The following is a 22,667-nucleotide window of genomic DNA, read 5'->3' on the forward strand; positions in this document are numbered from 1 at the left end:
GCATATACCATTTCAGATGCAAAATAATGTATTTTGGGGTGGATCGATATACACATGCACCGTTAGATATGTTTACTATTGCTTAGTTTAGTAATTATGGACATGAATTCGTGGAGTGGGTGTAGTGTGTTTTATCTAGGTACCTGAATCAATATCCTATTCTTTGCCCTTGCCCGGTTATAAATCAATAAATATCCCTGCAACGGCACAGAAACCCTTTTCATAATACGGTCATAGCGCATGCTGTCACATTAAGCAAGCCTATTCCAAGCCTATTCCTCCAGCCCCGTAGAAAGCACACCGAGTTCTCTAAACAAACCAAGCCTCCAGCAAACCTGGGAAATCCCCGCTGCTATTGTTTTGATTTCGTCCGAGAACTCTTGTAAAAAACTGTAAGAACGACCAGTTCTTAATGACAGCTTTATTGATGTCTTATGTCCATCCTTACGTCAAACCCGGCACCTTTCAGGTATAAATATACCAACGCTGCCTTAAGCAACGACACGGTGGTGGTGAATCCGGAGCAGCGACTACTTGCCGAGAGCCCAGCTGATGAGAGCCCACAGACGCTGCCCCTCCCTTTTGACGCACTGAGAGAGACGCTGTCTTTTCTCCTGCCGAGAAATCCAGCTTCCAGCGTTTCCAGCTCACCTTCGCGGGTGACTGGGATATCGAGTTCTGAGAGAGAGATACCAGCCCTCCTGCCTTCAAATCCCCAGGTACTGAACTGACTAAACCCTTACAGAGAATTCTTGAGTCAGATTCTTGGCAAACCAAACTTAACTTAAACTGCTACTTACTTACTCCCTCCCATGTATTAGGCTTAGGTCAGGTACACCGGGGTAGGCGTAGTTAGAAGCACCAGTTGAGTACGATTAGTCAATGTATATATGTATGTATCTATTTTATCCATTTTAAAGTATCATATGGCTAAGAAACCATATCCATGCTTTTACAGTATTATTTTATAATCCTGCTTTTACTGTATGCACTTTACTTAACTATAAGTATTGCAATTGTAGTCATTCATTTCTCTTGAATGAGGAAAGAGACTGAACAACAAATAACACCTTTTATTGAAAACGCCCGTCTCTCTTTTTCTCTGCAAAATCTGGTGAAAGTAAGTACGCACTTATTGACTGAGTAAAATAGCTGTCTTTTGTTTTCACGCGACTCTAGAGATACACTCTTAATCAGGGAGAGCAAAGTTGTCATGTTTTATGGTTGTCAGAAACTAAATCCCTTCTTGTCTATCCAGGGAGGTTAAACTCCTCCTCGCTTATTCGAGAAAGTTTCTAGTGAACTCTGAGCTAGCTGGCAAAAACTTAAGTCTAATATCATCAGTAGAGACCTAGTTAACCTCAGTCCTACGTCTACACTACTGAAGATATTATTCCAATGCGCAGAGCCTATTGGGAATATAGGAACTACACTACAGATACATTCTGACCATAGACTGCTCCTTTAAAGAACACAGTGCATCTAATGACATAATATCACGATAAAAAATATTGTGATAAAATAATATACAGACAATCTTTAATAGAAAAATAATGAATTGCATAGTTAATAAAATGCTACAAACATTAATAAATATAATTATAAACAGTAGGAAACTTGCTGGACTTTGGAGGGGGCCCATTTACCATACCCACTCCAATTTCAGCAATAAAAGGGAAACTGGTGGACTTTTCAGGGGACAGATTTACTTTTCTCACTACAACCTGAGCAACAGTAGAGAAAGTGCTGGAGATATTAAGATTCACTGTGGACACTCTAAACTGAACTACACTAGGATAAGTGTTGATGTTTGTTGAGATGCTCCTTAAACTATTCTCAATCCAACCTGACCAGCAGTAGAAATAGATTAGGATTTTAGAAAAATTGTACTCACTATTTCCAATTCTAAACAATAGAAAATATTTAAATTACCTAACCTTCAACTAACTAAATAGAACAATAATTTCATTTTAAATAATGTAAAATATTTTCATTTATACTACCAACCCTACTCCATGTAAAAAAAATACTAATTATTATTACAGTATTTCAAACAAAACAAACACAATATAATAAACAAATATTAATAATGAAAAGTTATAAAATATATTTCAATTTTTGCATAAACTACTAAAAGTTCATAAAATGGTCGAAGGAGTTAATCATAATATATATATTTAATATTCAAATTTCGAAATGCAAAATGAAATACATACTTTTAAAACACTTCCCAACAGACTCCCCTACAATTGCAACAGCCCGCCAAAAAAGAAAGCGATAGAAAAAACACACAAATATTGCACTAAAAATGATAATGATTAAAACAATAGAAAATGAATACATTAAAACCAAATAAACAAAACTGCACATATTACAAATATTTATGTACATAAGTATTAATACAATTAAACAATTCAAATTGAAAAGATAACAATGTGTTAAATATTTCAAGCATTCAGACTAATAAAAAAATCTTAAGAACCCTAACACCATATATTATACTTCAATATAAAAATATTTCTAACATTCATACTAATAAAACATTCTTAAAACCCCTCAAACTATATTTTATATAACAATACTAAATAAAACAATAATACCTACTTAGATATTATTAACACAGTAAAAGAATAAACAATATTCTTACTTGTGATATTACGTCCCACCATATTCTAGGCAACACAATACTTTTGCATGGATATCGAGGAACAACCATATTTTTTAAATGATTTTAATATTCAAAATTATACCCAACACCAAGAAAACCCAAACAGCATTTTACCAACTTTCCATTCTCAAAAATCTGAATATTTAACTTCCTGAAATTTCTAAGTGAAGTGTATGATATAACTAAGGGCCTTATTTTGAGTTTGCTGGCAGGGTACTTTGCCAAAAATGTTGCACAGTCCCTGAGCACCAAACTCGCAGTCCACTGACTCTGTTCAGAGTCGGGTGACCTGTCATGTTTCTGTTGTTGGAGCCTCTGCTCGCTAAACCAGATGAAACCTTTCAGTGACAGCCCAACTGACATTGAGCCATTAGTCAAACAATTTCCAGCCATCCGCTCTCTTTAGAATAGATATTCTGACATTTATTTATAATGTTTTATATAGCGCGAACATGATCCCGAAGGATAGCAGAGCTCTTTACAATTGTGGGTAAAGGAAGGTAACAGTTGCAGAACAAATGTCAAAGAGGAATACAGACAGAAACACATATCAAAATAAAACTCACAGGAAAAGAATGATTACAAGTACACAGAGTCATCAAAATAATAAAAAAAATAACTGGTACATATCTAGATTGAATAGCATCCAATGCAGAGCTTAAAGTTGTAAGTCCAATGCATTAAGGTAAGAACTTGTTCAGAAGGGACGGTTCGCTAGGTGGCACACGACCAAGATGGCCGCATACCTGTGAGGCTCTGGCAACTTCATAATCCTTCAATAATCCTTCATCTTCCTCACTAATCCTGTCTTTAAAACCTACCGCTTGTTCTGCACGTTATCCTCCACCTCCGGTGCGAAACTTGAGGCTTTCCAATCTCTGCAGGTGGCTCCCAGTCCTGGCCTTTGGTGCACGCGGGGCGAGCGGGGTGACGAGCCTGGAGCTCTAAGCGGCTGCTGTCACTGCGTGAGTCCCGGGGATTCCACATGGTGGTGGGCCCTTCTGCCCAATGAGCTGTGGTTGCCCGGTTCTGGATGCCCACCTGCAGCGACTGCAGATCACTATGCAATCACAAGTGGAGACCGGATGCCGAGGATTTCTGGAGGGTGTGGTGAGTTGAGCGTGATGTCAGCGGGCCGCATAATTATTCGAATTCTGTGAACGTTCCGTGAATGGCCCACGTGATTGCGCCCTTGTCGGACATTAGCCTTAGATTGTGGCTGGCATCACTGCCTTGAACTCTGCACATTCCTGGTCTGCACACTGCGCTGTATAACACCCTCTGCCACTTCAGAGTGTTAACCAACAAACACGCACTGCCAACTGTCAGTCATCTCTGGTAAGGAATTCAGAGCCCTCAGACCCCGGTGATCGGTTCATATGCTGGACGCTAGGAGAGTTGAGGTACGGTTGGTGATGAGCCTGGAACTCCACTATAACCGCGCATGCCCTGGAGATTCCTCTTAGCGCTTGGCCTCCTGGCGCCGCAGTGCTGTGGCTCTGCTCTGACTGCCCTCCTCTCAACTCGCCTGCGCCGACTGCTGTCCGGTGCTGACTGACTTGACACCTGCTGCTGTCTGCCAATACTTGCTGGGATTTGTGTTGCTGCAGGTGCTAGATTTGCCGCCTGGGCCCATCTTTTGAAACCGACTCCCACCCCAGCCCTCTACGGCCAGTATTTGGAGGCGGCTTCATGGTCGGCAATCCGCTCGCCGGCCTCTAGACTAATTGGCTCCCCACCAGCCTACGATTCATTACAGGGTTGCATCGCACCTATTTGCGGTTGGGGAAATTTGGCGTGTTTTTTATAATAGCACCTCCTTTCTTCCTACCCATTGTTCCCACATACTGGACATTTCCCGCTGAACCGACAGCCCTGTGTTCATACTACTGCTCAGCCTTGCCTGGCGGCGGTGACCTTCCTTTATGCCACACTGTGCAGCACTTACTGTGTACTCTGCCTGTGCTTCCACTTCTCCTTCCATGGAGGATGCAGTATTATGCACTTCCCCAGGCCGCTGTGAACACGTTGCATTGTGGTGTACCGCGGCCTACTTCCCACCTTGTTCCTGCTACAGTTTGGGCCTATCAACTCCGACATTGGGCACCCCCAGCAATTCCCGCCCATGCGCGAAGAGTCTACCAGCAAATACCATATTGCGGACCATGTCCTTTCCCATGCCTGTCGCCCTCCTCTAAGTTGGTTGCTATTGTGATCCATGTTTGGCCTTACTGACGGCATCTGATTGACCACACAACTGCTACCATTGACTCGAACGCTAATAGGCCTCAATTCCTCATCCTTTCGACATAGAAGCAATCACTCTACGCTCTTGCCGTCTGGTGGTGCGAGGACTGAGCTGCCACGTTCACTCATTAACCCTGAGTGGACAGCTTTGTGGTACAGAGAGTTACTCTTCAAGCACTCCTGATTCCCGGGCTCTCTGTCATCCGCGCCCAGTGCGTCTTACTGCTTATTCAGCATTGTCTCACACGAAAAGTGGTTGGAGCAAGACCTATCATCCTCAGACAGCACAACATCCAGCGCTGTGGGTCTAGCCTTCACTCCTCCCCTGTGATTACAGGACTATTGTGCTATTGGAGACACCAGATACTTCTATACCCCTGCATTCGCTGCTCCTTTGGAAGACATCACCGTCACAGACGACCAGTGGTCCCCAGAAATAAGCTGTCACTGGTGTGAACCCCGACACCGTCAGCCCTCAGGCATATACCTCTCTCACCTTCTGTGACGATGGGAAAATCAGAAGGAAGCCAACGCAAACTAATTTTTTAAGCCAAAAAGGCGGTCACGCGCTCCAGCTCGGAGGATGCCGGACAATTTAATGGTGAGCAAACACAGGCACAATCACCCATTCCAGCTGATGAAGTCAAAACCTTGCTCCTGGCTATGCAGCAGAGCCTCACTGCTCTCTCCGGAAGAATGTACTCCATGAACAGCCGTTTAGACTTCCTTGTCTTGAAAGTATATAAGCACGATGGTCAGATTAAAGAGGCCGAGCATCGAATCGATGTCAATGAAGATGCCACATCTCAAATGCAGCAAAAAGTGACGCAAATGGACAAGCGCTTAAAAGTCATCACTGCCAAAAATGAAGAACTCGAAGCCCGCAGCTGCCACAATAACATCAAAGTCATAGTCAAAGTCATAGGCATACCGGAGAGCACCAACACGGGTCGCATGGAAGATTTCATTGAGCGTCTCCTGAAAAATACCTTTGGCGAGGAGGCGTTGTCTTCACAGCTCATTGTGGAATGGGCACATCACTCCTTGGGTCCCAGGCCTCCTCCGGGCAGCACTCCAAGGCCTATTGTGGCCCGACACCTTAACTATCGCGACCGCAATACAACACTAAAAATGGCCAGAGAGAACAAGTCACTACACTACAATGGCAATGAGTTCACTATCTATCCAGATTTCACAATGGCGGTTCAGGGGGCACACTGCAAATTTTTGCCAGTCAAACAAAAACTCTGAAAGGCACAAATCGATTATGCCCTTATGTACCCGGCATGCCTGCTGGTCACATACCAGGGCAAGCAGACCTTCTTCACTAATCCGCAGCAAGTGGAGGATTTCCTCAAGACCACCAAGCACCATTCGCCACGTTGAGATCTCATCAATCATCCCTCCAGGTCTCCATCCCCTGCTGCCGTTTGACTCTCATAATAGTCAATACCGTCATGGAGACTGTTTCTCCAAGCTCCTCATCACGAAGAAACTCTAGCGACCACACCGCCGAATCTTCTTTCCCTGCCGCAGATTGACCATAAAAGTAGACGTTCCTGCCCTGGAGGCTTTCTATCGAACTTATCATGAACTGTACTGATTGCTGTTTCTTAACCCTCTGCAGTGGCGGGAGGTTCACGTCTGCATCCGCCTTGAGGTGATTTACATGCCTTTCTGGAGGTCTGGATTGAATGCAGCTCGTCGAGAACAGATTAGTGTTCCAAGCACCATAAGTGCATTACATGATAGAGCGGTGGGCCTAATGTACTTTGTAGATCCTGCATTGAACTATGCCATGCACCCTTCCTTTTCTCTCCCCCTCTATCCCCGTACCACTGGGAGGCTACTTTGCAGTCTTGGGAGAAAGGAAGTTTCTGTGGCCCACCAGCGACCCCCCCTTATGGGCGATCCACCAAGTAAAATGAATTTTTGTTGGACTCACTCAACCTGGACTGGAATGTTGAAGGGTCTTTTGGCCTCAGTGGGCTATATACTACCAGCACAATTGGGGTGCTGTTGTGGGTGGGGGAGGGTTGGGGTTTGTTGTTTTCTAATGTTACCTTTTTGATTCTACAGCAGATGGACATGCCAGCACACATTGAGATAGCCACACACTGTCCTCCTTACACGATACACCAAGTTGTTTGCCCATTTCCTGCCAATGCCCCCACACACAGAAGCATTACAAATAAATCTACTCACGTGGAAGGTCGAAGGTCTTGGTGACCCACGAAAGTGCAGGCAACTCCTCACAAACCTTGATAGGCACCAAATACACGTCGCCGTGCTTCAGGAGATACACATTGACTCCAGTCGCCGCCCCCAAACACCCGCTTTGGGAGCAGGTGGGCTTCTGATCATGTGTTTTCCTCCTACTCTACGTACTCTCAGGGGACATTGATTCTAATTAGAAAAAACACACCCTTCCTATTGGGCGGAACTTACAGCGACTCTTCTGGTAGGAGTTGTATGCTCTGGGGCACTCTGGGCATACAGTCGGTCACGCTTGTTTGCTGCTCCGGGCCAAATACTGACAAACCAAACTATTTCACTGCCCTCTGGGGGCACATTCTCAAAGTGGTGTCCACTCACGTTATCTGGGGGGAGACTTCAATACCGTCATATGCCCTGTGGCCGACAGATCTAACCCACTCCCACATCATTATACCTAGACTCATGAAACACTGGCACATTTGCTCCCAGACCATGGGCTTATTGATGCATGGCGTCATGTACACCCAGACGGGAGAGAAGGCACCTACTACACAATAGCACAGCTGAAGCAATTGGAATAAGACATATGGCGCGATACATCAGGGGCTTAGAGGGTCACACTACAGGACAAACCTACTGATTATAAATCCACAGCGGAGCGGAAAATTTCACTTTCACTGCCCGCAAATATGGGGAGGGATAGAGGCCTGGTAGGGCACTCGTGGTGGTTTGCATACCCTGTTCTTCCAACTACATTCTAGACATAGTCGACAGCTTTGGTGTGCGCCACAGAGATAGTCTTGAAATTTTACACACATTCACAGAGTTTTATTCTGACCTCTACAACACTCGCAGGACTGAGCCCCCTGACATCACTCATTATCTTGAAGATGTAGCATTGGGATGGCTTGGGGATAATCAAGGAGAATTCTTGATGGCGCCAATTTAAGATGACGAGCTACGTGTGGCAATTATGCAGATGAAATCAGGGATGGTCCCAGGCTCTGATGGACTCCCCATAGACTTTTACAAAACTTACCTCACTCAACTACTTCCTGTGTTGAAGGAGGTTTACATGGAGGCTCATGAACTACAGATCCTTCCAGGCTCAATGAGAGAGGCACTCATTACCTTCCTCCTGAAACCTGGCAAACCTGCAGACGTCTGCGACTCTTATCGACCCATCTCCCTCATCAATGCAGATGCGAAAATACTTGCCAAGTTACTAGCTAATCGCCTCAGTCTCCTGATGGACAAATTGGTTTTGACAGATCAGGCTGGCTTTATCCCGGGTAGGGCAACTTCTCCCAACCTTCTCACACTTTTCTCCATACTACTGAATATTGATCACCAATTGGTACTAGTGGCGGACTTTTTAGACGCCACAAAGGCCTTTGATTCGGCGGAATGGGACTACCTCTTTGCCATTTTTCAATGCATGGGGCTTCCCAGGGGATTTTTTAGCATGGATACACATTGTATATGCCTCCCCCGCAACAAGAGTGCTCATCAATGGACACACTTTCTCCTCCTTCCCTATTACCCAAGGTACCCGGCATGGTTGCCCGCTTTCCCCCCTACTTTTCGCCCTGGCTATAGAACTCCTGGTGGCAAAAATCAGGCAACATCATCAAGATAAGGCCCTACGCCTCTTCCTCCACCCACTTCTCAGCTCCCTATATGTGGATGACGTTGCCCTGTATGTCAGGGAGCCGCTGCAAAATCTCAAACCGCTTGTGACGGACCTACTGGCCCTGACGGCGTTGGAGACACTCCTGTGTGCCCGGGGGGTTCCCACCAAACCTTCCTCGTGGGAAGGCTACTCTCCGGTCCGGGGCGGAGCTCCTCCTATAACAAGTAGCCGGAAACAGCTGAGGTGTGTGTTGAGGTAGAGAGCGGAAGTCGTAGGCTGGAGCCGACACGAGAGCGAGAAGAGAGGAGAGCGGAACAGGAGACCGTAGATGGACGAGAACCCAGAGCATCACGGACGGAGGAGGACGAAGAGACGGGACAGCAGCTGTCGGGAGCCGCAGAGGCCCAGGGAGAAGACGGGACGTGGTCCGAGGAAAGCGCTACGGACGATACCGCCGGGACCCCAGGGGTGGGTCCCGGCCTCAGGCAAGTGCTTAGGCAGGCTGGGAAAACGGCGGTGGGCTGGTGGGGAGTACAGGCCAGCTTTGTAGGACTGTAGCGGGAAGGAGCAAAGTAGTCGGGTTGTGGAAGCGGGGAAAACCAGCCAAACTGTCTACAGGATTTAACCTACAGGAAGGGCCCGAGTAGATAGTGAAGAAGAGTTGGTCTGCTTGTCTGACTCCTGACAAATCCTTTTGCTTTATTTCGTTTCTTGAAACCCATGATAGAGGGGGTGTACTGTCCTCAGGGACCTGGGCACGTTTTGCTTAAGTAGCAGTAGGATTATATTGCTCATAAGGAGGTCTGGATGGAAGGGTAACCGTCTCTGTTTTTTCTTCTACCGAGGACCCGTCCGCTGTAACCACCGCCCAGGAGAAGAGACAACCAAGAAGAAAAGAGAAGACGCCAGAAGACCATACCCGAGAAAAGAGACTAACAAGCCATATTTTTGTTGTTTAGAGAATAAAACCTAGTGCTCTATACCTCATCCAGCCTCGCGCCTTCTTGACGAACGTGACAGTGGTGTCAGAAGTGGGATCGAAGGACGACCATCACGCCGTACGGGATATGGAAGGATCACCGTAACCATGACACAACCCATTGGGATACAGGATATGTTAGCCCAAATGGCGGAAGGCCAACGTCATCTGCAAATCGTGGTAGAATCACAGGCCACGGAAGCCAAGAAAGACAGGGAACTTTTGCAAGAGGCCCTACAGGCACAAGCAGGACTCATGGCACAAACCCAGACCCAACAGGACTCAGCCATACAGAAACTTACGGATACAATAGCCGCAACAAAAGTACACCCGAACGTGCCGAGTTTGGTGCTTCAGAAGTACAAGGCTGGTGAAGATCTGGATTTTTTTTCACAAACTTTGAGCGTGTAGCAAGCACCGCGCCGTGGCCAGAAGAAAGATCGGGTCAATATGTCGCGCCTCTGCTTTCAGGCGAGCTCCAAACGGCCTACCAGGCTGCAAATCCCGGAGGGACCACTCCCTATGCCACCATAAAGAAAACGAGTCTGGAAAGACTCGGGTGTGACCAGGAGCAATACTGCGCCCGCTTTCGAAAAGAGAAATGGCAAACACAAGATAACCCTAGGGCTTATTTCTACCGCATACAGGACTTAGGGACAAGATGGCTACAACCCCATACATCGACTAAAGAGGAAGTAATATACAAGGTCCTCCTAGAACAGTTCATTGAGGGTCTCCCCGCTACCACCCGGGCCTGGGTGAAACAACACCCCAACCTAACAGTGAACCATGCTATAGAATTAGCGTGTGCACATCAGAGGAATCCCAAAGTCCGGCCGTTCACACCCCGCTTACCCAATGGGATTGTACACCTCTGGAGGACTGTCAACCCAACCCCACAAGCACCCCCAACAAGGCCTCTTATCGACAATCGTTTCCTGCCCCGACCCTTGGCTCGAGAAGGGAACCAGGCTCCTCAGTGTTTTAACTGCGCTGAATGGGGCCATATTGCCAGGAACTGCCCCCAAAAGATGAGCAATGGAGAACCCATGGAAATAGGCTATACCAGGGGCAGGGTCTTACGGGCAGGGGATGGTAAAGAGGCGTATCACCTCTCCCTTCCTATCAATGACGTTATGACTCTGGTCCTGGTTGACTCGGGTTGTCGACACTCCGTTGTCTCAGAGGAAAGGGTCGAACCGAGCCAATGGAAAAAAGGGGAACGGGTGTCTATCAGTGTGTCCACGGGGATCACAAAGAATACCCGGTTGCTATCATCACCCTAGAACATAAAGGAAAAATGGACTATATAAAGGTAGGAGCTATCCCCCACCTGGTAGAAGAAATGATCATAGGCACTGACTATCCTGACTTCCCCGTACTCCTCGAAAAAGCCATTGAGGAAAAAGGGGCTCAACGTTGGTTGCGGGAATCCCCACTATGCTCTGCGGATATAACAGGGGGTACGTACAAAGAAAAAAAGACACATAGGGAAAAAAGGGAAGGGAAGAGAAGAGCCGTGTTAAATGGACAGGTTAACCCCTCCTCCTCTTCCACCTCTGTAGGTACCAATGTGGAAGACAAAACGCCAGCCAGCTGTAGAGTGGAGCAGAGAGAAGACCCCGCTTTAGGGCATGCCTGGGCAAGAAGCCTGTCCGACGAAGACATTCAGGTAGGACCTTGTTTTGTTATCCGTAAGGGCCTGCTTTACAGAAAGGTAACAAAAAACGACAGGCCTGAGTATCAACTCTTGTTGCCCCTGGCGTACCGCCCTCAAGTGCTGTATCTGGCCCATAACCAGGCAGGAGGGGGTCACTATGGGAGGGAAAAGACGGAAGAATACCTGCTTCGACGATTTTATTGGCCTGGAGTTTATACAGACCTCCGGAAATATTGTACGGCCTGTGTCAAATGTCAACTGTTGAATCCACCCCATATACCTAAGGCCCCTCTATATCCCCTCCCTATAATCGATGTCCCTTTTACCAGGGTAGGGATGGACTTAGTCGGCCCATTAGTCACATCGGCCCAAGGTTACCAATACATCCTAGTCCTCGTGGACTACGCAACACGCTATCCGGAGGCTATTCCTCTGACCAGTATGACCACCTCTAGTGTAGCACAAGCCATGATCACGTTTTTCAGTCGAGTGGGCTTCCCTAAAGAGCTGCTCACGGACCAAGGAACCCCTTTCATGTCCAAACTCATGGCCCAGATTTGCGCTTTGTTAGGGGTTAAACAAATCCGTACTTCCGTTTACCACCCCCAGACCGATGGTCTGGTGGAACGCTATAATCAGACCATAAAAACGATCCTGAAAAAACCATGTCAGACACTGGAAGGGACTGGGACAGACAATTGCCTCTAACCCTGTACGCCATCAGAACACACACCCAGTCCTGAACAGGTTACAGCCCCTTTGAGTTAGTGTTCGGGAGGAAGCCCAGGACCTTAGTCGATATGGCCGCTGAGAGATGGGATGAGGAGGAGGATGAGGGAAAGACCGTTCTAGAGTATGCTGCTAAATTGAAAGAACGACTAACAACCCTCTGGGATAGTGTAAGAAACCATCTCGAAGCAGCTCAAGAGAAACAAAAAAACACCTACGACAGACAGGCTTCTCTTAGACACTTCCAGGTTGGGGATAAAGTCCTACTCTTATTACCCTCCTCTGACAACAAGTTGTTAGCCCACTGGCAGGGCCCTTACAGTATCCTAGCCCAAGTAACCCCCGGTGACCTATAGGGTGGACGTACCCCACACTGGTCGAGTAGGACAAATATACCACATAAACCTACTAAAGAAATAGATTGACGGGCCGGAAAACCCTTCTGACGTGCCCGCCAACCTCTATGTCACTAACCAGACTCCCCTGGATATCCCCTTTCCCTCCAGGTCTGAAAACCCCGATAACGTACCCGTACCCCGGGGTGCCCACTTAAGTGAAGAGCAAAACAACAGTCTTAGTGCACTCCTACACGCACACCGACTTACCTTCTCAAAAACACCAGGGAAAACGCAGATAGTACAACACGACATAGACACTGAGGGAGCACGTCCTATCAGACAGAGACCTTACTGAATTCCGGAGGCTAGACGGATGCTCGTGGAAAGGGAGGTCGAAGACATGCTCCATATGGGTATAATCGAACCCTCCAGCAGCCCCTGGTGTTCCCCCATAGTTCTTGTCCCAAAACCTAATGGGACCATACGCTTCTGTGTGGATTATAGAAAGCTAAACGAGGTGTCCCGATTCGACTCCTATCCCATGCCCAGAGTAGAAGAACTGTTAGACAGATTAGGAAGGGCCAAATACATGACGACATTAGACCTGACAAAAGGGTATTGGCAGATCTCCCTCACATGCCGCGCTCAAGAGAAGACGGCATTTGCTACCCCGTCCGGATTATATCAATTCCGAGTCCTTCCCTTTGGGCTACACGGGGCCCCAGCCACCTTTCAGAGACTAATGGATTTCATCCTAAGACCCCACCTCGGCTATGCAGCAGCCTACCTAGATGACATAATCATTTACAGTGACACTTGGGAAGAGCATCTCAAACACCTAGGAAACTTATTCACCTGTCTACACTCGGCTGGTTTGACGGCCAACCCAGAGAAGTGCATGTTAGTCACTGACAATGTCCGTTACTTGGGGTATCACATACAGGGAGGACTGATTCGTCCCCAGGTAGACAAAGTTGAAGCCCTCTCCGCTCTTCAGAAACCTACGACAAAAAAAGGCATAAGGGCCCTCTTGGGGTTAGTAGGCTACTACAGACGTTTTGTTCCCCGTTTCTCCGAGGAGGCAGCCCCTCTAACGGACATGCTAAAAAAGACATATTCCAACACAATCACTAACTGGTCCCCAGAACAAGCCAGGAGTTTCGACCATCTCAAAGCACACCTATGCCTCCACCCCGTACTGAAGTGCCCTGACTTTTCCTCCCCGTTCATCCTGCAGACTGACGCTTCTGATTTCGGGCTGGGGGCTGTCTTGTCCCAGGGAACTGCTACCGGGACTTTACAACCCGTGGTCTACCTCAGCCGAAAGCTAGTGCCCAGAGAGCGGAGGTATTCCACTATCGAAAAGGAATGCCTGGCCATCCGCTGGGCTGTCCAGGCCCTTCAGTACTATCTCCTGGGTCGGCCTTTTGCCCTTTTAACAGATCATGCTCCCCTTGTTTGGTTGGCTAGACATAAGGACACCAATGCTCGGATCCTTCGCTGGTTCTTGGCCTTACAACCTTTTTCATTCCAGGTTGTTCATCGCCCGGTGGCCCAACAGACGAACGTGGATTACCTGTCCCGCTCCCCGGTGTCTTCATGGCCCGATCGGCCATGCCTGGATGGGGGGCTCTGTGATGGACCTACTGGCCCTGACGGCGTTGGAGACACTCCTGCGTGCCCCGGAGGTTCCCACCAAACCTTCCTCGTGGGAACGCTACTCTCCAGTCCGGGGCGGAGCTCCTCCTATAATAAGGAGCCGGAAACAGCTGAGGGGTGTGTCGAGGTAGAGAGCGGAAGTCGTAGGCTGGAGCCGACACGAGAGCGAGAAGAGAGGAGAGCGGAACAGGAGACCGTAGACGGACGAGAACCCAGAGCATCACGGACGGAGGAGGACGAAGAGACGGGACAGCAGCTGTTGGGAGCAGCGGAGGCCCAGGGAGAAGACGGGACGAGGTCCGAGGAAGGCGTTACGGACGATACCGCCAGGACCCCAGGGGCGGGACCCGGCCTCATTCAAGTGGGAAAACGTCGGCGGGCTGGTGGGGAGTACAGGCCAGCTTTGTAGGACTCTAGCGGGAAGGAGCAAAGTGGTCGGGTTGTGGAAGCGGGGAAAACCAGTCAAACTGTCTACAGGATTTAACCTACAGGAAAGGCCCGAGTAAATAGTGAAGAAGAGTTGGTCTGCTTGTCCAGACAAATCCTTTTACTTTATTTAATTTCTTGAAACCCATGATAGAGGGGGTATACTGTCCTCAGGGACTGGGGCACGTTTTGCTTAAGTAGCAGTAGGATTATATGGCTCATAAGGAGGTCTGGATGGAAGAGTAACCGTCTCTGTTTTTTCTTCTACCAAGGACCCATCCGCTGTAACCACCGCCCAGGAGAAGAGACGACCCAGAAGAAAAGAGAAGACGCCAGAAGATCATACCCGAGAAAAGAGACTCACAAGCCATACTTTTGTTGTTCAGAGAATAAAACCTAGTGCTCTATACCTCATCCAGCCTCGCGCCTTCTTGACAAATGTGACACCGCTACTTCGTGAGTTTGTTCGATTTGGCGGTCTATCCGGTATCCACAGAAACGGGGTCAAATCTCAACGTTTTCCACTAACTGCGTCTACGCTGTCATTCACCTCCGACTTTCCCATTGAACGCTGCACTACTGACATAAAGTACTTAGGGGTGCATGTCACCATCTGATGAGGCTCAATTATGGGTGAACATTAGAGCATATTACTAGCAACATAACAAGATGGAGCGCACTCACACTCACCATGGCGGGATGCATTTCCCTCATTAAAATGGTCATCCTACCAAAACTCTTATATTTGTTTTTAAATATTCCATATGATCCGGGCCGACACTTCTTTTCTTTGCTTCGATCGGAGTTATTCAGATTAATATGGGGCGGTAAACAACCTCGCTTGCATTGGGACACATTAGCCCGCCCCTACTCTCAGGAGGGGATTCGACGTCCCTGATTTTGAATTGTATTATCTCTGTGCTCAAGCACACTACGCCCACTATTGATTCCATCCCCCCAGGTACACACCTCACGTAGCGACTGAACACTGGCTGGCGCACCCCATTCCATTGGATGGGGTCATACTGGCTACACCCGCACCTCGTGCTAGCTGCCCGACCCCTGTAGACTGCACAGTGAAAGCATGGCAACGTATTACCAAGAGACTTCAAGCTCCCATACTATACCCACCCTTACTCCCCTTACCTATCATCCGAAGATGCCTGTCTTGCATGAAGGCACCATTAAAAAGACTAAAGCTAAATACAACATTACTTGTTGGGGCGACCTCTATCTAAATGGCAAGTTTCGCACGTCGCAACAACTCTTTCCAAAACCTCCACACTCCCCATGGATATTTTCCTTTATGTGCGACTACGACAAGGCCTTAAAGAATAAACCCCTTCATACCCCCTGGAACCTTCGGAAGTCACTCCTCTACGCCATATACTGCACACTGACAGCGCTTCACACTTGGTTTCCACCTTATACCATAGCTTGTATACTGATATTATTTCCACCCCCTACACTGCATGGCATAAGTGGTCCACTGAGCTGGGGCAAGAAATCACTGATCAACAGTGGGTGTATTGCTGTAGGCAGACTAATCAAGTCTCCTCTAACAGTTGACGACGCATCACCCATTACAAGTTCCTACACCGTACATACTATACCCTGGTTAGGTTACACAAATACAAATTACGAGACACTAACAAGTGTGACAGATGCAAGGTGGAAGCTACAGACTTCCTGCATCTCGCTTGGGAGTGTAGCTCAGTCCTGACTTACTGGTAACAAGTAAAAATCACCACACTAGATCTGATGACATCCTTGAAAATTTCGACATCTCCCCTTCTCTCACTCTTCGGCTACACAGAGACACTAGCAGCTGCACATCGTAAATGTGTCTACTTTAGCCTGTTTACTGGCCAGAAGGCGGGTGGCAGGCAGGTGGGGTCGAGGCAGGGTAGCCAAGTTTAAGGAGTTAATTGGGGACATGATATTTTGGCAAGGCCAAACGTACGCACATGCTGAACTTTTACCCCTTACTTCTCACCCCCGGTATATCTGGGATCCACTCAAGTTGTATCTCCTGGAGCCCCCACTTGAAGCTGAACATAATTCACGTGCCCACTGCATACTGCACCCCTCCGATCTGATTACTGATTGACAGCATGTAATGTTCCTGTACTTGATTGCACAGATCTGTCTCATTTCCACTCTGACCTGTTTTTATATGTTATGCCTGTGTTTTTTTGCATAATGCCCCTGCTATGAGATGTCTCTCGCTGTGTTTATTATTCTGGACTCTATCTTGCATCACTTTGGTGAACCAATGTTGCTGCTATGCATGTATCTATCTGTACACTCTAATTATTGTATTTGGTGTTTTTACTGTGTTCCAGAAACTTAATAAACAAATAAAAAGTTAAAAAAGAACTTGTTCATAAGGAATCTTTTTACTTCCAATTTGAAGGTAACCTTGGAGGAGATTCTACGTATTTCCAGTGGGAGAGAGTTCCAGATCTTAGGAGCTGTGTCAGAGAAACTCGGTTGGCACTCCTAGAAGGTCTACCCCCTCCGGAGAGTTCTAGCTTTTGTGCTAGATAACAGGGTTTTGAAATGGAGGGCTTTTATGAGCTATGCAAGCAATCTTTAGCTGTATTCTTGCTTCGCAGGGCAGCCAATTTAGGGATTTCAAGACTGTGGAGATATGCGCATATCTTATGGTACCAATAACCACTCTGGCTGCCACATTCAATGAGGCCCTTAATGGGGCCAAGGTATATTTAGGGAGACTACAGAGAGTAGCATTGCCAAAGTCTAGTCTTGCCAAAACAAGGGCTTGGACCACATGTTTGAAGTCAGCTTGTGGGAGGAAAGGTTTGTGATTCCTGAGTATCCTCAACAGGTGGTTGGCTCCCTTGCACACATTGCTAATATGAGTCTTCATGTTCAAGCACTTGTCCAGAGTGATTCCGAGTGGGTTAGCTGAGTCGATAATGAGAGGGGAGCAGTTGAAGACGGTGAGGTGATTCATCCAGAGGTCTGGCATAGGCGTGTGATTTTGAGGAGAAAGGGATTCTGTTTTCTAGGTGTTGAGCAGGAGGTGGTTCTCATTTAACCAACTTTGAGGTGTCAGTAGTGTTGTAAGAATTCTGCTCATATACAGAACTGTGCATAGAGACTTGGGACCTCAGCGAATTAGGGTGTGCCAAAACTCACCTTAGTACACAAAATCCCCTACCAGACTAGCATCAGTGTCTCATTGGCTCTTTCAGAATATCAATGATTAGACAACCCAGAACATACGACTTAGGTTACCTCAGGCAATGTGGAAAACATGAACACTCTTTCGTTATACTCTCATACCAGTCCAAATCAGGGAGTAAAAGAAGACACGTGCAAGTTTGAAATATTTATTTCTAATGCCGTGTTCTCATGCGCAGCATCTTAGCTAATACAAGCAGACATATTATCAGACACAAGATTGTCAGCATAGTTACTATTCCATAAAATACAAAGGGAGAAAGCATGTTATAATGCTAAATGGAAACAGGTTTAAAATATACCTATATTTCACCCTCCCTTGCTAGTAGGTTATTTTATATTTACAAAAGGTCTGTTGAGATTACATTACATAGGGGGCCCCATACCTCTGGTATTAGCAGAAATGGATCACATCAAATTCTGTACAAGCTTACAGCACACGAATGATCTCCAAGTGTGTGTGATCATGCCTACCCAGTGAATTATTAAACGCGCCAATCTCAGAGGTGGCCAACAGCTGCATATGTATTATGTCTAGAACATGTGCTGATCAGTACGAACAACAACCACTGTGTTGAAATAACCTTGAAGGCCTCGGCACTCACTGTCCAGACTAAGCTTACCAAGCAAGGCTGCTAATATAGAAAAACATGTTATTCTCGTGTGAAGCAAAACACTCTGCTAAACTCTAAACATTTAATAAAGTGTGTGCCGTGTGCAAATGACAGCAGAAAGGAAAAATGGCGTTTAAACTTCTAATGAGCTCATGTCAACTTAACACTCTGTGAATGCAAGGCTCAGCCCCACAGCACCCTCCCTTGATCTGAGCACGGATAAGAAGGACTCAAATTTGGAAAGCAGAGTTCAAGAACAAGAGTCAGAACCAAGTTCAAATTGCCACAGCGAAAAAACGGGAGCAAACTCCAAATTTTAAAAACACATCAAATCAAGAAATGTTTCCATGGGCCTAGGGAAGTCAATAGGGCCTGGGGGGTGGGGGGGGGGGTGGCTTTGCATCGCTGCAAATGCCATAATCCCTCCGCCAGAACAAAACAATTCATGAGCAACTTAGGGGCTCATCAGCTGATCATAATCCGCTTCGGGAGACACCGTATTGCAGAGACATAAATCCAGGGCCCAGTTGAAATCACAGCTCAGGCAATGAAAGACAGGGTGGACGCAGGTGAAAAAGGAAAATCGAAACGATAATCCATAAGCTGCACTCAATGTAGCAAGAGGCAGCGCACCATAAAAGTCAAGCATTCGGTTGCGGAGCTGCAACAGCCGTGGGAGCTCATCTCGTAACACAGGACCGCAACCTGAGCTAGCATCAAGGGAAACCCACTAAATAGGCTGGAAGAAATCGAATGAAAAAATGCTGGGAACACACCAAATATAGGGGCATATTACCAACAAATAGCGATATTTATCACTAAGTAGGGTTACCGGCAATATTTTTATCGCAGCGCATCACCGGTTTTTATCGCTGAGATAACTTGCTATTAGCAAGGTTTATCTCAAAAGCGATAAAAATCAGGCAAAATGCGTGAATATCACTGAGAATACAGCAATATTCACGCATTAGCGTCGAAATGCTCTTAGCCATGTTATCCACCTCCCATTGGATAACATGGCTAAGAACTGGTCTGAGCAGGCGTTAGTTTTTGGCAATAGCGGGAATATTTCCATAGCTACGCCTGCCTTTCTAATAGACGATAGCGACGTTAGCGCCTGCTTTCAGTCGCAAACAGGTTGGGTACGCCCACTTTGCATGCCATTAGCGATAAACATCGCTGACATGCAAAGCGGGCCCCAAACCGCTCGCTATCGCCTAAAAGCTGTCGCTAACATCAGTTAGCGACAGCTTGCTAATAGGGCGATGATATCGCCGCTTAGCGGCCGCTAAAGCGGCGATAATGTCATTTCGCCAGGCTTGGTAATATGCCCCATAGTTTGAAAAGAAGTCACAAGGCCACTACTAACAACTTTAAAAAAGTGAACCAGCCCTGTGGTGGAGGAAGCATTAAAGATAGTGTGAATTAATTCACCGAAATGCAAGGGCAAATCCGTATTTAATAAAGCATGCACTTCTGTGCGTGTGTTTGCCACGTGAAGGACAAATGTTTCACGAGCAGATGTGAGGGTGAATTCTTTTTTAGTCAAAAAAACAATAGGAGAGTAAGGGTTTCTCCACAAAAGTGGAGGGAGGCACTCCTGGTCCCCTAGACCAATGATGTATAAACAAAAAGGAGGAGTATCACCACAGGACCGGGAGGCGGCCTTACTGGAGATGGGGAAATTTATGAAGACTCAAGGGAAATGTTCCTTGTTTTTATAAACCCCTCACTCACCAACCTGGTTGGTGACATGCTTCATCATCGGGGCCCACCCGGATCGCCGATTACATCCGGGTGTGCTGCGACACCTGAATTACAGTGGAGCAGGTAGTTTTTTGTGTGTGAGGGGGTGAGGAAACAAAATGTAAGTGATTTAAAAATTGGCACAGTATACCTTCAATAAAACTTTAATCTGAAGGTACTGGAGAATAATAAAAACAAAGTGAAAGATATAAGAGAAGGTTACAATGGCTGACTATATCTATGTGAAAAGTGGGTCTACATGTTTCAACCTCGTCAGGACCAAAAAAGGGAAGGAAGAGCCTGAGCGGTCTGCGCTCGCTAAGGCGCACCCAACCCTAGGCCTTCGAAAAACTTGGCTGTAGATTCACAGTCAGGTTACAATTGACTCTCAAAAATCTGGAGTCAAAAAATAAACACCTGTGGAAGGAAACAACAAAAGAAACAAACATTTTAATACATGCCTGTAACGTGGTTCCAGTGTCTTTGGTGCTTCATGCTTTCCCCATAGGTCAAGTGCATATAATGGTGAGCTAATTAGCTGATGCTAAGATGTAGCGTGAATTAGCATTAGTCTCATAGGTGCATATTGCTATCAATAGTGACTCGGAATGCGATACATACTAGATCATGTGACACACACATACACTATCAATTGCACCTGTGTAATCTATTTTCATAATGCCACTGGTAATTCCTCATGCAGTGGAGGGAGCTCACACGGCAGTTGTGAGATTTGTAATAAAAGCTGATCAGAACTAAAAGTTAGTTTAAAGATGGGAAAACGCTGTGGAGCGTATGCAAGGAGAAGCGCTTACTCGGGGAGCGAGTGAGTGCTGCCTCATAGGAAATCGGGGATAGGCTGCGTTCCAGAGTCTGTCTAGGTAAAACACAAGGGAAGAGAAATCAGCATATGCGTTATGGTGGAATCCGGCAAAAACAATAACCCCAGACCGGGTCGTTGTAGCCTGGAATCCTGTACCCCCTGCGACTTGGATGGGAAGCATCAGTTATGCCTAAGGGCTGCCCGCCGGATCCTTGAGGATGGAGCCGAGCCGGTCTTTCAGGATGTTATAGAACGGCTTCCGGGTATGGGCGTGGCCTGGGGATGACACGTGATGGGCACCGCGCTGATAAGCGTGGTGTGTGCCGCGCTGGCTAACGTGGTTGCTAAGGCAACGACATGATGCTGTCATTACGCGCTGTAGAAAAGGGTTACCTTAGAGATGAAATGCGCGTGGGTGCGCGCGCTCCTGACAATGATAGAATGAGCCCGTGAAATAAAGAGCCAACCACCTATCAAAGTAGCGTCGGAGGAGCGGTTGCCTTAGCAGTGTAATGCGCGGGGGTGCGTGCGTTGCTAGAAGTGGTGGAAAAGAAAACCATGAATTATAAAATCCACACACTTATTAATGTAGCGTATGAGTGGTATTAGTGACAGCAGGGGATAGATCAAGGGGAAATATGCCCCAGTGCACTATCAATATATATAGGTGCTCGCCGAATGAGAGCTGGAGGAAAAATGCCCTAGCATGATAAGATGGTATAGACGGTGTATACAATGTTAAGATCTCAGTACTAGGAGCAGGAGGTAATTGGCCGCAATGGTGATTCACAGTTTAAGCCCAGGATGTTACCTTTGAAGAACAGTGTTCCACGGGATATTGTCATTGAGCCCAATCTTGTTGGTAGAGAGTCTATATACCCAACGTTGTTCCTTTTCAAAGAGACGTTGCTGAATTCTGGGACCGGACTTGACCTGTTCGATCACTGTCCATCGGAGATCATTGGTTGTATGATTCTTCTCAAGGAAATGTTCTGTAAGTTTAGTCATGGACTTTTTGCATCTTATAGTGCTCCTATGCTGACAGATTCTTGTTTTCACCTTTCTGCAGGTCATCCCCACGTAAGACAGATTGCATGGGCATTTGATTAAGTACACCACATTCTCACTGTTGCAATTAGTATGCGACCGTTATGTCCAGGTCTTGCCGGGTTCAAGGTTTAATGTTTTAGAATTTCTTGTAAGGTGGCATACGCTGCAGTTCTCACATTTGAAATGTCCGACCACACTGGGCAGATCCCATGCCATGGTAATAGTCTGTGGTTGTGCTTGGTTGGGGGCCTTGGGACGTGTGTTGACCAGTGTGTCCTTGAGGCTATGGGACCTTTTAAAGGAGAACAAGGGTTTGTCCCATTTGAGGTTCCCAGAGTTCACGATTGACCAATGTTTATTGACAGATTTTGTCATTAAGTTGGATGCTGTATTGTAACTTGTAACGCACGTCAGTGGAATCTCCTCATCTGTGCGCACAGTGGTTTCCAGTAATGCATCCCTAGGCTGATTACGCGCAAGTTTCTGACACTTGTTCAGGATCTGCGTAGGATAACCCCTAGCGACCAGTTTGTCAGTGAGAGAGGCTGCCTGGGATTGATAGTCACTGACCTTGCTACAATTTCGACGAAGTCTGAGGTATTGCCCGTAGGGTAAGTTTTCCCTCAACGGTCTAGGATGGAAACTGTCGAACCGAAGCAAATTGTTCT

The 22,667-nt window shown here is 46.9% G+C and overlaps 1 pseudogene; it reads left to right on the forward strand.

Moving 5' to 3' along the window:
- The first annotated feature begins 9,852 nt into the window (after positions 1-9,852).
- Positions 9,853-22,033, forward strand: LOC144824234 (uncharacterized; annotated as a pseudogene).
- The last annotated feature ends 634 nt before the right edge of the window (positions 22,034-22,667 follow it).

The sequence above is a fragment of the Lissotriton helveticus genome, chromosome 3_1, assembly GCF_964261635.1.
Source record: "Lissotriton helveticus chromosome 3_1, aLisHel1.1, whole genome shotgun sequence".
Classification (NCBI taxonomy): domain Eukaryota; kingdom Metazoa; phylum Chordata; class Amphibia; order Caudata; family Salamandridae; genus Lissotriton; species Lissotriton helveticus.